The following is a 13,871-nucleotide window of genomic DNA, read 5'->3' as shown; positions in this document are numbered from 1 at the left end:
TGACCAATGAATTTTGACCTTCAGAGAAAAGCTCTGGCCTACCTGTAAAACTTGACTGCTATTCCTAGCCTTGTCTTGAAAGACTCATGAACTACCCAGAAAACAGAGCCAAACAGAACTCACTCACCTATACTATCTGTGTGTAGACTTTTCTAATAAATTGGAATCCAATATTCTGAAATAGAGGACTTTTCTAATAAATCTGGAATCCAATCTTCTGAAAAGGCTTAACAAAGGCACGTTTTATGGCCACAGCATCGTTGCCTTGGCTTTCACAGCTTAATAGCTTGTAAATGGTCATTCCAATAGGCTTAGCATAAGCTCGACTTTGCACACGACCAAAGGCCAGTCTGAAGCAAGCCCCAAGGCTCTGTGTTTCTAACAGGCTTCCAGGAAATGTGAAGCACAGCAAGTTCCCTCACAAAGCACCAGAGAGCACAGGTAGGATTGTGGGACGGACAGCCAGATTCAACTTTCCTAGGAATGTGCATTCAAACTGAGAGCAGCAAGAACCTGTTGGGACTGATGCTTAGGTAACGTCCCACTAAGCACGTTATGCGGATGCCTCCTTGATGGGAAGGGTCATCTGGGGAGAGTGGGGTGCAGAGCACACAAGCGAACACTAAGAAGAGGCAAAAGAGAACGCAGTGTGGACACCAACTCTGGAAGTGGCCCGGTACAAAAACCTTCACCGTTCAGAAGATGGAGAGAAGCATATATGCGGAAGGAACCCTTACCATGCTGCCAATTCTGTTGGAATAAAGGTGTAGATGTGTTATTTCTAATGGTCTTGCTTAGGCTTCTATAGCTAGAAATACAATGATGATGTCAGCTGAACTCATCATTCAAACCAGCTTCATCGGGTGGGAGGAACGATCATCCACCCTATTGTATTCAAAAAGCACATCGTTTCCAAATATTCCTTTATCAACTGACAGTTTTAATCAAAAATAGACATATGCTTCTATTGCCTTGTTAAGAGCTCCAGAACACAGCATCTGACTGTCAAGACCAGCAAGCACTGTTTTGTAGGCCAGTTGTCTGTATTCTGATGGGTCACAGGCTTTGTTTTTCATTTTCTTTTTCTCTTTATTTTTTTCTTCTTCTTAATTAGCAAGTTCCTTTTGTTTGTACAATATTATTAGAAACATTTCCCAGCATTGTCCACATGGGACTATGGAAAAATAACAGAGTTGAAGTCCCGCCCATCTCGGAGGCTGCCGTCAGTCAACTAGAGCCCCGACATGCTGTTCCACGTGCTATAGATTCAGTAAGTGTAAAAATAAACTTCCAGAAAAGGAAATGCCTACTGGGCAGCCTCTTCTTCAGACCCATGAAGCCTTTCCTCATTCTTGTGGGTTTCATTAAGCTAAGAAGCACAGAGCACTGTAAACTGGCTCACTAGTTTCCATACTCGCTGCCAATTTTCCACTTCTGCAAAACCAATTCCAATTAAAGAAATAAAACAGTAAAACTCTCTAGTTCTTCAGACAGTCTGAATTATTTGGGATGTGAGATAAAATGGCGGAATACAAAAAAAATCAGTTGTTGGCAAATAATGTCAATGCTTCACTTATTGTTTTTATTTTTAAAGCCACTCCTTCGTCTCAGAATCATTTCCTGCTCCAAGGTCTGGAAAGTTTTTAAAAGGCGGACACTGCCAAGCGATTGTCCTGAGTTCGGTTATTTTAAGGCATTTGTTTTACTACTTTGTAGCTGAAGGAGTTCTCATGGAAACCCATCCAAACCACTGACTGTGTTAAGGATTCATACAGATTTATGATAGAGCAGTGCATAGCTTCTAAGCGTCTTAAGGTTCTGCTTTGTGTGTTATTTCAGCCTTAAATAGATATAAAATCTGAAGCTACATGTGGAGGAAAGAGGGAAAAAGGAAGTCAAAGAGGAAAGCTGGCAGTGAGGGAGGGAGCCAGGCCACAGTACTGAACACAGTACACAGGGAACTGAACTGGGAAGCAGAATTGTGTGGTGCTTCCGCTGCCGAGTAATAGATGCAGGGGTGATATTAAAGTACAGCATTTTGCATCCACGGGCTTCCTCGGTGTCTACAGTGCAAACTCAGACATGCAGCTGAACGCCAAGCTGTGTCCAATTTTCAAGTCCTCCGATGAAATGTGCCCTCATTTATTCGGAACCTGACAGGGGTACTACTCGAGTGACCAGAATTCCTCTGGGAAGGAAGGACAGCTACAGCAGCAAGACCGTGACACACAATGTGACTGGTTAACTTCCCACTGACAAGGGATGCTAAGACCAAGAAGGAAGAAATGTCCAGCAAGGAGAGAAGCAAGAGTAGCAGAAAGAGACAGAAGAAAGAGACAGACCGAGCAGAGGAAAGAATGCGGAGGTCCAGAACTGACCGGGAGGAAAGGCAGAGAGTCTGTGCTGTCTGCAACCTGTCACCAGGAGACAAAGTAGGCTACCATGTGTCACTGAGAATGAAGATGTCTGGTACAACACTGCATACAGTCTTGGCCTTAGGGGGATGTCATCTCTCCACGCACTTTTATATGCAAGAATTAAAAAATTAATAAATGAATACACTGACCTGACCACTTTACCCAAAGTCAACGTTTTAAAGGGCAGCTAGTGATTCACGGTGTTTGTTAATTCCCATTACATTCTAGCTATCACTAGGGACCCTGAAGAAGTGCTTGACAGTGGTCAAGTGTTTCGCTGTCATCCAGGGTGAACGAGGCACCTCCACCTCTGGCGAAAATCTTTCCGAAGAGCAAAAGATGAGAACTGAACCACGGTAGCAGGTGAGCTCGGGGCCGCTTCAGAAACGAGCCTTGCTCACAGCGAAGCTACATGGCAGGGAAGGCTGGGTCTGAGTGAAAACAGACAGCTGGTCTCCGGGATGAGAACACTGCACAAGTTGTTTTTAGAAAGTAAATTAACATACACAAGCTCTGCCCCTGGAAAACTTCACAATCCTGATAAAACTGTCCTCATTCTTCTCAGATTCCACCATAAAATGTGACAGGTGGAGTTGGTGCTGTTAGTTTTAAAATAAATAGATCAGACCACTCTTGTGATAACTGCTAATGCTGTAAGCCTGTGCTCACATGTATGCATACCCACATACACACACACACACACACACACACACACACACACACACTGGGGGGAGGGGCAGGCAGTTCCAATTATCAGAACTAGAGTCTACAAACATTTCTCTGATAGTTTAAAAGTACAGGGCAAACGAATTTAAGAGCATGGCTCTACATAACTAACTATATGCAGTATCTCTAATGGATTTAGACCTTGAAGGAAAAGCATATTTTTATAAGTGCAAGTATGACTAAAAACTGCTAAGTAATTTTTCATAACTGTAGTCTGAGAATATTTTTGTCAACATCTCCTTCATCATTATTCTGTTGACTGTGACCAAAACATAAGCCAAAATCCAGGAAATTATTTTATGGCATAATGAAGAGATTGCATGTAAATGTACAAAAGGGAGTGGTCCAGGCAACATCAGAGAATGTCAGTTTCCTGAAACATTAAAAATGCAGCATTTAGTATTACTCTTGTTCAGAATTTTGTGTATTCCATTCTACCTGGAGTCAGTGACATGCCACCCTGGGAGGTAGAAATGACTCTGAAGACAACAACTTCAAAGACAGGGAAGGGACATGGGCCAAGACAGACAGGGTCCAAAGATGGACAGGGTCCAGGCACAGGTCAGCCTGGCCACCACTTGCAGGGCTCGGTGAGGCAAGTCTCCGGTTGTTGGGCTTACGCATAAAAGCTATCACCAGCCAACATCCAAATGTAAAAGTTCCTTCAGCAGCTTTCTTTGGATTTCAGATGAAAAAAATAAATAAATTCAATAAATAACATTCTTGGCCATGCCCACTTGAAACTCTAAACTGCAAAAGGCAGCCACTGGACTGTCAGAATCCTCCCACTTCTAGGAATAGGAACACCATGCCAGAAGGAAAGGAGAAAATATCCCCCTGAATCTGGCAGCCCCCTCAGACTGCTATACATACTTGTCTCCAAGGTTACCCTACTGACTTGAGTGTAGAGCTCCATGCAGAGCATGGGAAGGGCAAGCCATGCCCTCAAGGGTGTAGTCATGAAAAGAGATGAGCACAGGGAGCTAAGAAGACTAGCAAAGTGGCTTCTGTGTTTCTGGGTCCAGAGGAAGAAGTAAGGAAGAAGTCATAAAAATATATCATCAGAGAAGATGGTGGAAGAAGACTCAAAAAGATAAACATCAAAAAAGCAAACAACCCAATAAAAAAAAAATAGCCAAAGAACCAAATAGAGAATTCTCCAAAGAAGAAATACTGATAGTAATAAACATTTTAAAAAGTGTTCAACACCCTTAGCCATCAGGCAAATGCAAATTAAAACTATTTTGAGAGTCCATCTCATGCCCATCAGAATAACTATAATCAAGAAAACAAATGTAGAGAAATACTGGCAAGAATGTGGAGACAAAGGGACTCTTCCTGTTGGTAGGAGTGTCAACCAGGGTAGCCATTATGGAAATCAGTATGGGAGGTTCTCAAAAAACTACCTTATGACCCACATGTACCACTACTGAGCATATACCCAAAGACTCCATATACTAGATACCTACTCAGCCATGTTCATTGCTGTTCTATTCACAACAGCTTGGAAATAGGGTCAGCCTAGACGCCCCTCAACTGATGAATGGATATCAAAGTGTGGTGCACATACACAATGAAATTTTATTCCGCTATAAGAAAAATGAAACTTTTGGGAAAAGGGATGAAACTTTAAGTAATCTAAGCAATGTAACCCAGACCCAGAAGGCAAGGGACACGCAGTATTTCTAATACATGATGCATACTCTAGCTTGGAATCTTCAGATTTGTGTGTTTAACTTGGAATGCATCGAGAGGCCAAGATGGTGGAAATGGGCCTTTTAGAGTGGTGGAGGGGGAGGAAGCCTTAAGGGAAGATGAATAGTGTGACCCACATAATACAAAAGTAGGGGGTGGGAATATTGGGAGTGGAAAGGTTTAAGAGATGAAAACGGGCAGATAGTGGGAAAGAGAAGATAAAGGAAGTTAACCAAAACTAAAGTTATTTGAAAAGCAACATACAAACCTACTATTTTGTAAACTAATTAAAAAATATAAGTTACACACACACACACACACACACACACACACACACACACATAAGCATCAATACACAAGCTTGCCTGGAGATCAGAGGGAAGAGCTAGCAACTAGTTAACCACAGAGGCCAAGCAGTGGTGGCTCACACCTTTAATCTCAGCACTTGGGAGGAGGAAGCAGGAAGATCAGGAGTTCAAGGCCACCCTGGACTTAATCCAGTCTAAAAGAGAAACAGAGCCAGGCAGTGGTGGTGCATGCCTTTGATCCCAGCACTTGGGAGGCTCATGCCTTTGATCCCAGCACTTGGGAGGTAGAGGCAGGAATATAAGGTGGGTGGAGGCAGGATCTCCTCCATTCAGTCTGAGGATTCATAGAGACAGAATCCCCACACATGCAGTCTGAGATTTCTTAGAGGTAAGAAGTCTCTAGTGGCTGGCTGTTCTGCTACTCTGATCTTTCAGCTTTCACCTTGATATCTGACTCTGGGTTTTTGTTGTTAAGACTAATTAGGATTGCGCTACAATACACATACACATATAGACCACATACACACACATGCATACATACACATATAAGTATAAACCACATACATATATGTATACATATACACACACTGTATATACCACATACACACACACATGCATACATGTACTCACATGCATACAAGCATATATATACACACACACACACACACACACACATGCACAAACAGCACAGAGAAATCAAGCAGGGTCTGAGCTGGGAGTTTCCCCCATGATGGCTAGCTTTGATGGTGTCTGAAGGTGCTAGGAAGCCTGCTGGGTAGAAGTCAATGGTCTTACCCAGCAATATACCCCATAAACTACAATACCAACCTGCCAGGCTAGATATGCCCACTGCCTCAATGGTGCCATGAACGCTCCTGCTTTTGATTGGATTTGAGACTGACTCCATAGGAATGAATCCATTCCTGGTACTTTAACCCTAGAGCCCTCAGGGGTACCTCCTACTATTGTTTTGCTGAATGGCCAGGGTGTCAAACTGCCTTCCAATAGTCACACTTATTCCCCTGAGTTAGTGGTACATAGAGGCCTAATCAGAGCAGCCTCGGTAGATGATATTGAATTCAGAGATTCATAACTTGTCAAAATGATGAGGTCAGTGACTGTTGAGTGTTCAATACAAGCAGCTACATAACCCCCTCCAAAGCCCAGGAAACATCATGAAAGAGAGGGCTATAAGCATACAGAGCCAGAAGATGGGAAGAAGTACAGGTGAACCTGTCTCCTGGACATGACATACTGTTGTACCCTACTGTGCTCAAATAAATATCCCCTCCCACCCATGCTCATGCAAGCAACCCATAGCCTATACAAATGCCATGGGAGACACACACGCACACACACACACAGTATGAAAACAGCAAGACTGCTTGTCGGAGCAGGAAAAGGAGATAGATATAAGAGGACTGTAAAGGGTGGATACGATCACGATATTTTACCTAGGTATGAGATTGTGAAAGAGATGCAACTTTTTTAAATGCCCCCCCAAAGCCTTTGTTTTTCAAGTCTAGACAGGAGCTATCCACTGTCCAAGCTCAGTATAAACTATGTCCAAAAAACTGGGCACCCTCACCACCAGTACACTAACCCCTAACACAGCTTCTTCTGAGACAGAATCTCTCTGGGCGGTGCGGTGGTTTGTGTAAGAAGTGTCCCCCATGGTCTCAGACATTTGAACACTTGGTCCTCTGTGGTTGGGGAGGTTAAGTCGATGCAGCCTTGCTGGAGGAAATATGTGAACCGGGGGCCGCCTTCGAGACTAAAAAGCCTGGCTCCACTTCCACCTTGCTCTCCGCTTCATGCTTATTTTGAAGACGTAAGCTCCCAGTTTCCCGCGCTGGCCGCCATACCTGCTTCTTGTTACCATGTTGTCTCGGTCATTTCAACCCTTGGGAACCCTAAGCCAAAAATAACCTCTTTCTTCCTTAAGTTCCCTTGGCTTGGGGTAGGGTTTCCTTTTTATTTATTTTTAATAATTGAATGTACATAGGTGCTTTGCTTGCATGTGTCTTTGCACGCTGTCTGTCCGGCATTCAAGGAGGCAAGAAGGTGGTTTCGGATCCCTTGGAACCGAAGTTTGATGGTTGTGAGCTTCCATGTGAGTGCTGGGTCCTGGGTCCTCTAAAGAACACCCAGTGCTCTTAACCACGGAGCCATCTCTCCAATCCCCCTACTCACAGTGTTTTACCACAGAAAGTAACAGAAAAGTAACTAATACAGATGGCATCTAGGAATCTGCATGCTTAACAGGTTCCCAGAATAATTCTTAAAATACACCAACATCTGAAAACTACAGGCCTGAACTCCTGTCAGACAGATGGGAGAGGCAGGGAAGACCGGGTTCAAAGCTGAAGAAAAGTCACAGTAAGGAAGGGAGGGGTCCTCAAGAGAAAGAAGGCAGCTGGGCAAGAGTTCTCCGGGACTAAATGGAGTAGAGCTGCCCCTCAGGGACATGATTTCAGCACAGACTAACGAGCCGCCGCCAAGCAAGCGGGACCTCCTGCCAACCAGCGGTAAGTGAATGAGTGTCAAGCCCTTGAGTATCCTCCCGGCGGGGAGGGGCGTCCCCTAAAGACTGCCAGGAGCCCATCTTGCCTTCCTAACTGAATCACAGCTCAGATGAGACTTACTTCATTGCTCTAGAAAAATAAATAAAGAGATGCAGCCTATCTTATTTCTGGATGCAGCGGAAGGCCTCGTTTCTGTCACGAATTTCAGCAAATGACAGTGAGCACAGAATAGTGTTCACCTCAGCCAGATGATATTTGTGCCACACGGCAGTGGCAGCTGAACTAAGTGAGAGGCAGGTTGGAAAGGCAAGGTCACGCAAGCAGCAGATCTTCGGTATTACTACAGAAGTGGGTGGGGGCAGCAGAGAGAGAAGGAGCTGGAGATGCACACCAGGCCACACAGACAGGTGCGCCCTTCGCTAGTGAAGCCCGGCAAGGACAAGCCAACCCCGCATGCAAGATGGCTGTCGAAGGTCGGGGAATGGGAACTTGACCAATCAGAAATGCTGCATCCATATTAGGCAGCCCTGCAGTGAATTCTGACCACACTACAGTTGGAGAGCTCTGAAGAAAAAAAAAAAAAAAAAACATACCTCAAGGAGGGATACAAAAGCACAGGTCAGTGGCAGAACAGCCCATTCAGAGGCTATAGCAAAGATCCAAGCGAGAAGTGTGGAGGATTGAAAGCAGGAACCAGGAGAATGGGGAAAGAAGTCATGGGAAAATAAAAATAAAAATTTAGCAGTTAAAAATGCAAGACTTAGTGACATGGAGAACAGATTGTGGAAGGGTGGGGGTGGGGGGCAGAAAACTCCAGCTTTGTGGTTTAGGCAACTTAGCTTTCCATCAGGTAAAAGAAACGCAAGCTCTTATATAAGTTACAGATCAATTTGCCATCTGCCTCCAACTTGAAACACTCAAAATCTGTTTGTAAGCCAACCCGGAATCTTCCAGATTCAGGAAGACAGTATTTTAAATACTTTTATGAAACAGCACAATTATGAGACACACCCATGTGCCGGCTTCAGATACATCCTTCAGCTCCTCTTTTCAGCAACGCGTCTCAGAAATAGAAATTAGCCCAGATTTGAAAACCTGGCAGGCAGAGAAAAGCTGTAGAGAAATCACTCCAAAAACCCGAAGCACAGCCATTTGCAGAGAAAAGTACTAACCCATCCATGCTTGAACACCCAGAATGATCGAGTGGAAAGAACATGCTGTAAGAGTGTCCGATATGAAGTATATGTCAAAGGCTTCTCTGCCCAAGAGTGTTATTTACCTAAGTTGTAGGACTCAGGATATCTGTGAGGAAAAGTCTATCTTAATTAGCCATAGCAAACACTTCCCAAACTGTTCTCTTTTTTTTTTTTTTTTTTTTTTTTTTTTTTTTTTTTTTTTTTTTGCCTCGTATAAGATGGTTTCCTAGTTATTAAACATGGGTGTGCCTGGTATTTTGGACATTCCCTTTGAGAAAAGCAGAAAGCTTTGCTCTGAGGATGTGACTCAGGGGAGCTGGGAAGCCGCCCAGCCTCTGGCCCCATGCTTCAATGGCTGGGAATGTAGAGCACCGTCTGGCAGGGCTGCCTCGGGTACATCGTCAGCTCCGCAGGCCTGTTAACAGGCTCTTTCATCCCTCCACCAGTCCACGCTCTAAAATGCCGTGTAACCAAACAAGGAGCAGAAATTCGGGACTGGGAGGGGATGGGTGAGGCCTGCTCTTTCACAGGGGTTGAGGTGACTCCACATCCTTCCCTGGTCCCTCCCAGCACCCTTAAGCCTGACCCCCTCAAACACACTGGCCTGTCCATTCCAGAATTCCATGACAGTTCCCCAAAATCCAGAAGTCATACTGGCTGTGCTTCAGAGGACACAGTATGACAGAAGCTGAACCCTGGGTACAACCTAATAAAGACCCATTCATAGATAATATCGTCCCTCACTTGAAACGAGTACACAGGCTGAGCCAGCCACGTTTTAAGCACTGAATACTACTGATTCTTTTGAGCTTTATGAGAACTCCCATAAGGGATGCTGGAGAGATGGCTCAGTGGTTAATAGTATGGGTTGTTCTTCCGAGGACCCTGGTTCAATTCCCAGAACCCACGTGGCAGCTCACAACCATCTAGAACTCCAGTTCCGAGGGATCTGACTCCCTTGCCTGGCCTCTGTAGACATCAGGTACACAAGAAGTGCACGTAAATACATGGCGGGCAAAATGCTCAAATCATTTTTTTATTTTTTAAAAAAAGAACTCCACAAAGTAAGGATATACTATAACCAACATTTTCCTTTTACAATATGGGCAGTAAGATAGAGAATGGTCAAGTGAAGTATCCAAAAGCATGCAGTTAATCACTAACAGAGGAAGCTGGGACTTGGACCTGGGCAGGCTGCCCTGAAGACGACTTCGTCACCTCTAACTATGGCAAGCTACTGTTGGCAGACCTGTGGTGTGGGTCTTGGTTTCCCTACCCACTGCCCTTGGTGTTCCTCACTCAGCTATTGTAAATGTACCTACATGCCAACCTCCCAGGTCCTCAGGGGCCATGCCAGTCCATGGTTCTCATTTTCTGCTTCACCCCTGCTTCCTAGTCCTGGGGGTAGCTGTAGTCCTGCCCCCAAAGTCCCACAATTCTCTCCTCCTTCCTAGGCATGGTTCAGGGACTGAATTAAGTTTTAACACTTGGACAATCTTCAGTGTGGATGACGTCCTTAGCAATCCTGAAGTCTCTCTCTGAACTGGTCAGGGGATAGAAATACTACAGTTTCTAACAAGAGTTACATGTCCAACCTTAGCTCCATGAGCCTCATCAGTACCTCATTATGCACAAAGATCTCTTCACTTGGAGACTACATAGTATTTTGGCAACATTGCAAAAGCCATTGCATCAAATTTTGACTTTTTTTTTTTTTTCCAGAATGGAGATACACAATGTAGGCCTCTCTCAATGCTGGGCACTGGCAGCGGCCACCACTCTTGGTCTGTTCTGGGATGGGCTTGGGAAACAGCTGACATCCTGCAGTGTGCTGGACAGCCAAGCCGATGTTCAACTTGTTAGGTGCATTTAATGCATTTGCAACTAACCACAGATTTGCAGGTGGACTTTTGTAAAAAGTGTCTTACAAATACAACTGAAGTTGGGGCCACCATCCCCAAAAGTGATAAAAGATGTAAAGTCTGAGGCTGAAAATTTAAGACCAAACAGCAAGGCTTCTTAGCCCACAAATTAAAATGAAGTAGGGTCTTTATGAACATTTGCTGAAACTGTCTCTATCGAGACAGACACCCTGCTGAGCATTTTCTCAAGACTCTTTTCATAGATGAGGAATCTCAGAGTACTCCAAAACCGTTCACCAGGAACCAGGAATCCATGGCCTTGGCTCAGAAACCACATTCTTTCCTGGCGAATAAGGCAAAAGAAAGCCTATCATCTTAGCAAGTCATACATCGAGAAGCCAGACTTTTTTTTTTTTTTCACCAGTAAATGGACTGCCGGGGAGGGCATTCTGCTACTCGCTAGAGCAGGTCTGACATGCTGCAGCCGCTCACACCTGCTGACATACTCATGGCTTCTTAATGCCCATCAGCCCTGAGCTCCACAAAGCTCTCCTATCACTCTCTGGCGAGTACATAATAAAAGAGGCTGCTGTGTGCCAGAGGAAGAATGGAGAAAACGAGTTGGGCCTTCTAACCTAGAAATTTTATAGGTTCAGCTTTGGCTATCAGAATGATGAGTACAGGCTAGGCCTGGCGTCTGTAATCTCAACACTTGGGAGACTGAAGAAGACAGGAAGATTATAAACTCAAGACCACCCTGAGCTACATCTACATACTAAAGCTCTGCCTTTAAATTCTTAAATCATTCTAATTTATAAAGTGTATTGAAGGCAGCCCCACCAAGTGGAGAGTGGGGAGTCCACTTCAACTGTTAGAGAAGACTCCTGGCAGCCACAAGGTCATCAGAATGGATCCCTTCAGCATCTTGAAGCCCCAAGGCTGTCTCTGTGAGAATCAAGGTGGACAGACAGTTAAGGATGAACAGACCACAGAGTCTATGAGAAAGGAGCAGGACAGACAGTCAGGGATGAACGGACCACAGAGTCTATGAGAAAGGAGCAGAGTGAAGAAGGACCCAAGAAAGGCATCACAAAAGGGGAAGGAAACAGTAGGAGAAGGATCAACGAGAAGAATAAACCACAATGAAAACAGGAGAAATCAGCCGACCAGAGAAGTGGCCATCTAAAGAGTCTATTCTAGAATCCTGTCACTTCCTACAAAGGCTCATGTGCCCCCAGTCATTCCAAACTTAAGCAACTTCTGCTAAGTTCAAGCCAAATCAATGCACTCATCTATCTGCTGAAAAAGAATAAAGGATTCTCGGAGCTCTCTAATACATTGACATCATTCATGACAGTATACAACACAACATCTTTGAGCCAACATCTTTTCAGCCACTATCTAGCCACTGCCTAAACTTTCTAAAGTTTACCCAGTATTAGCATCCATCCATTAAAACAGGCTACATTGCTCAAGCAGAGTTTCTCTGTCAAGGCACCACTGACATTTGGGGCTGGACAACCCATGTGTGACGCTATCCTGTCACTAGAGGACATCAACAGCATCCCTGTTCTTTATCTTCAAGATGCCAACGCAACACCTGTCATCCAGTCACGACTAAATTAAAACTGTCTCCAGACCTTGCCAAGTGTCCTCTGGGGGGACAAGCTCCCCACCTCCTTAGTTGAGAACCACTGGTAGAAAACACGCAGATTCATAAAACACACACCCTTTGTGATGCTTTAGTTCCCACAGTCCGAGGCCACAGGCTGCACACTGGACTCAGATCACCATCTTACACAGGTCTTAACAAGGGCGCTAGGCAGGGAAATCTGCCACTTTTCATGGAAAAACAACCACTGTGTCCATAATCTAACCACACCCCCCCAGCGTGACACCGCATAAAAGAACAAAGTGTATGACCCTGAGTTCCTATCTGCACCATTGGAAGAGTGGTGATGTCTCAAATCTATGCCTTAAAAACTGAGATTTCGGGAGATCCTTAAGAGGGAGATAATTTTCAAAACAGGGTCTTTGCAGAAGAACCAGGGTATTTTCAGTCTGTGCAGATCATGTCACCGATTTTAAAAGACAGCCCCACAGCATACAGGTCTGAGACATCCATGGCACCCTGGAAGTTTGTGCACGTCTCTTCCCAGACGTCACCACGGCCTGATTTCACAGCAACACGTTTTAGCGGGAAATGATCTGTGTCGGCTCATAAACAGCTCTGAATACACACCATTCTCAGAGGAGGCATTAACAAATTTTCACTCCTCGAGTTCCCACACAAGCAATTTTCTCATCACTCTGACAAGAGAAATGTTCAGAAAGAAAAGCAACAAACAGTTCTGAGATCTTCGGGCACTATTTCCCAAATAAGGGTCCCACCATATATCAAACAGCGCCGCGGCAGAACAAAACTCTCTGCCAGTGACTACACCCGCCCCATGGTGCTCGGGCACCCAGGCTGACCACCCTATCCCATTTTTATACTTTATTTGTATTTTTGCAGGAGTGGGGGCAAGTCTTTCCCTCCGCTCACAGGACACCCACTAACTGACCCTTTTCGTAGAGATAAGGGCCCCTCTATTCCATGCGAGCATACACACCAGCGTGGGCAGGGGCAGGGGGGCTGGTTTTCACAGCATTATTGAAGAGAGCACCTATGGAGTACTGTACTGCTGGAGACAGTGTTAGGGTTGATTTGTAACTTGACCCGAGCACCCAACGCTGTTCTTGCAAGCTCTACACACCTGCTAGCATCCATCGGACTTATCCCAGCTGCCCTCATAAAATGCTGATCCCCGAGCAAGTGCACTTCAGAAACCTTTCCACTGACCTAACTCAGGCCTTCGCAAACTTGAAAGTGTACAAGGATTCTCTGGGGGTTTTGTTCAACATCGGGTATTGATGCGGGTCAGGACTGGGAGGGGAGCCCAGATTCAGTTCCCAACCTGGACCTAAATGGGTGACCTATGACCCCAGGAGGAAAATGCTCAGAGAACAGAGCCGGAAGAGAAAATTTAAATTTTTAAAAAAGACTATTGCCCAGTTTGGCCTAAGATTTCTGGGCCCGGGGGACTCTCCACCCTCAACGACCTAACTGGGAGTACAGAAAAGCATCCCACTGTCCGGGTTT

This window comes from Peromyscus leucopus, chromosome 19 (assembly GCF_004664715.2).
Source record: "Peromyscus leucopus breed LL Stock chromosome 19, UCI_PerLeu_2.1, whole genome shotgun sequence".
Lineage (NCBI taxonomy): Eukaryota > Metazoa > Chordata > Mammalia > Rodentia > Cricetidae > Peromyscus > Peromyscus leucopus.
This window is presented reverse-complemented; position numbering follows the sequence as displayed.